The following is a 3,220-nucleotide window of genomic DNA, read 5'->3' on the forward strand; positions in this document are numbered from 1 at the left end:
AGAGATCCGCCTGCCTCTGCCTCCCGAGTGCTGGGATTAAAGGCGTGCGCCACCATTGCCCGGCTGGAAGTGGCCACTTTTTTAAAGGGAGAGAGACCACGCCCCAATGGGCTGGTATCTCAGCGGCTATAGGCTGGAGGAGTGGAAGGACCTCCCGCAACACTGTGTTTTGTTTCATGTCTCAGGTCTGTGTTTCATGTCTCGTGTCAGCAGGCCCAGAAACTGTAAGAGCCTGTAGACAATCTAGGCGGACACAAAAAGATCACATCCCCAGGGCCCTTCTGCAGAGGGTGGTTTCCTCTGGTGAGACAGGCGGGTAGTGGTCTCAGTTCTGTGGAGAGACACACAGGTAGTGGTCTCAGTTCTGTATAGAGACACACGGGTAGCAGGTAGCAGTCCCAATTTAGCAGGGAGACACGCAGGATGCACATCTCGGTTTGGTAGACAGCCGGGCGCTTCACACCCACAAAACAACTTGAGGCTGTCGTCTTTGGTTTGGTTTGGTGCCATTGTCCTGTTCATTGCCCTGTATGTCTGTGTGTTGTGTTTTTGTCCTGACTTAGGCTGACGCTGACGATACGGGACAGACTCAAATCATGACTTCTTTGACTTTGATATTGTGATTACTTTCAGTACTTTAGAGACTGGGCCATAAGCATAGGGGTATATTTTCCTAAAAGGGATAAGACAAATAACCTCTACCTGAAGCCTTAAACATTTCATGAGAAGGAGTCAGCCTTGGCCCCAAGCTAGAGGTTGCAGGGCAGCATGCTTGTGTGAATGGGTGGCTGGGCTATGCAGCCTTGCTGATACAATGTAACAAGGCTGTCAACCACAGTTGTAGGGGACAGATGTACCCCAATAGGATTTCAAACACTGAACAGAGAATCTGGGGTTAAATTCTATGGCTTGGAGAGGTTAACAATCTTTCCCCGCCCCCATGCTACATACCGCTCTGCCCCCTCCCATGCTGGTGGATGAGTTCCCTCTGCCTGCCCTGGGGGCTGGGAGGCTCAACTTCTGGTCAAACCTGACTAAGGTTTGGCTCCGTGGGTCAAGGACTCTGCTATAGGTGTTGCTGTAATAGCCATGTTGTAACACTATAGCCAGCCTTTCCTCCACCAGAGCTGCTTTGATCATTCAGATCCAATGTGTTATAAATATCTGTCATCATTTATAGGGGCTGGTTTGGTTAATGTGTGAAAAAAAAACTACTGTTGGTCTCAAATGTTTCATGCTGGTATAGGATTTTATGTGATGTAAATTTAAAGGTTTTTTTTTTTATTATAGTATATGCATGTTTCTGTTCTTGTTTAAAATAGTATAGCCATACAATATATCACATACCACTGAGGGAAACCACAAGAAAGATGTTGGTAACTATGTTTGCTGTGGTTTCTCATACATACAAATACTAAATACGCTTGTTTTGTTGAAAAGTTTGTCTATGTAAGTTTTCTTGCAAACATGGAGCTGAGACAAAAATGGCCTAACTAGGGCTGGAGAGATGGCTCAGCAGTTAAGAGCATTGCCTGCTCTTCCAAAGGTCCTGAGTTCAATTCCCAGCAACCACATGGTGGCTCACAACCATCTGTAATGAGACCTGGTGCCCTCTTCTGGCCTGCAGGCATACATGCAGACAGAATACTGAGAATACTGTACACATAATAAATCTTTAAAAAAAAATGGTCTGACTAATTCTGTTGTCTCTGCCACCCATCACTAATGCGGCCACATTTATGGGCCTGACTTCAGAAATTTATCACTGAGCTATGATTACTAAATTTGGGTTAACAGAAATTAAGATGACTTTTTGGTATAGATAATGTTAAAACTGCTATACGGTGTTTTTTTTTTTTATTGAAAAGCTGGCTCTAGAATTGGATTATGCCTCTTCCTTTGCTAGACCCATGTTGTATTTACTTAAAATCTATGCATGGGTAATTTTTTTTGTTTTTTTGTTTTTGTTTTTCGAGACAGGGTTTCTCTGTGGCTTTGGAGCCTGTCCTGGAACTAGCTCTGTAGACCAGGCTGGTCTCGAACTCACAGAGATCTGCCTGCCTCTGCCTCCCAAGTGCTGGGATTAAAGGCGTGCGCCACCACCGCCCGGCTGCATGGGTAATTTTAAAGAAACCATAAGGCATAATTCCATTTTAAATTTTGGATTGCCATTTTGCTAGAGTTAAAAAAAAATGGATGCCATGTGATTTCACTGCCATTTTGATTAAAGGTGACCATGTGGAGTGGAGTGGGCCTAACAAATCTCCAAGAAAGTTTGGATTAGGATAGATTTTTGCATGATAACTCATGTATATGATTTAAAGTATTAAAGCTGCACCTCATTGTTTTTATACTCAAATGCACCTTGCCCTGCCAGCTAGACTTTAATTTAAGAGTCACCCAGGTGATAATGGTTATAAAGACATAAAGAGATCATAGGAAACAGCTGAGGATTAGAAATGTATGGCAGGACTAGAGTCCCAAGAATGTGCAGTTGCAACAATGGACCTTAACAGTTTTAGAAATGCCAGTGCCAGGTGATAGTCACCAGAAATACCAGCTACAGTGAAATGGATCAGGCTGAGATCTAAAAGACAGGCTATGTATATGCTGTTGAGGGTGGGACCAAAGAAATACTTTATTTTTGATATTCTTGATATTGCAGGAAGACATTTAAGAGATTTTTTAAAAATATTTTAAATAAATTTATAAGGCTGTGAGACATCTGTGCTTTAAAATATTTTATATTATGTTTTATATTGTTAATATTTGAACTTAAAATAAAAGACTAAAAATTAGGGTCAGAGCCATAAGCACCAAAGCTAAAAATGTTCTTTTCTTGTGATGCAGAAGACAATGACCTAGGCAGTTCGATAGAGGGCTTGGAACAGTGTCCTTTTGGAGGTTGTACAGGGGTAGTCTGGGACCACCTACATGTCAGATGTTTAAGTTGAGATTCACAACATAGGTAAAACTGCAGTTGTAAAATAACAACAGGAAAAAAATCTGTAATGGGAAGATCACAATAAGATGGAAAACTATAGTAAAGTGTGAAAGCATTAAAAATATTAACTAAGCTGGGCGGTGGTGGCGCACGCCTTTAATCCCAGCACTCGGGAGGCAGAGGCAGGTGGATCTCTGTGGGTTTGAGACCAGCCTGGTCTACAGAGCTAGTGCCAGGACAGGCTCCAAAGCCACAGAGAAACCCTGTCTTGAAAAA

The sequence above is a fragment of the Microtus ochrogaster genome (genome assembly GCF_000317375.1).
Source record: "Microtus ochrogaster isolate Prairie Vole_2 chromosome 14 unlocalized genomic scaffold, MicOch1.0 chr14_random_3, whole genome shotgun sequence".
NCBI lineage: Eukaryota > Metazoa > Chordata > Mammalia > Rodentia > Cricetidae > Microtus > Microtus ochrogaster.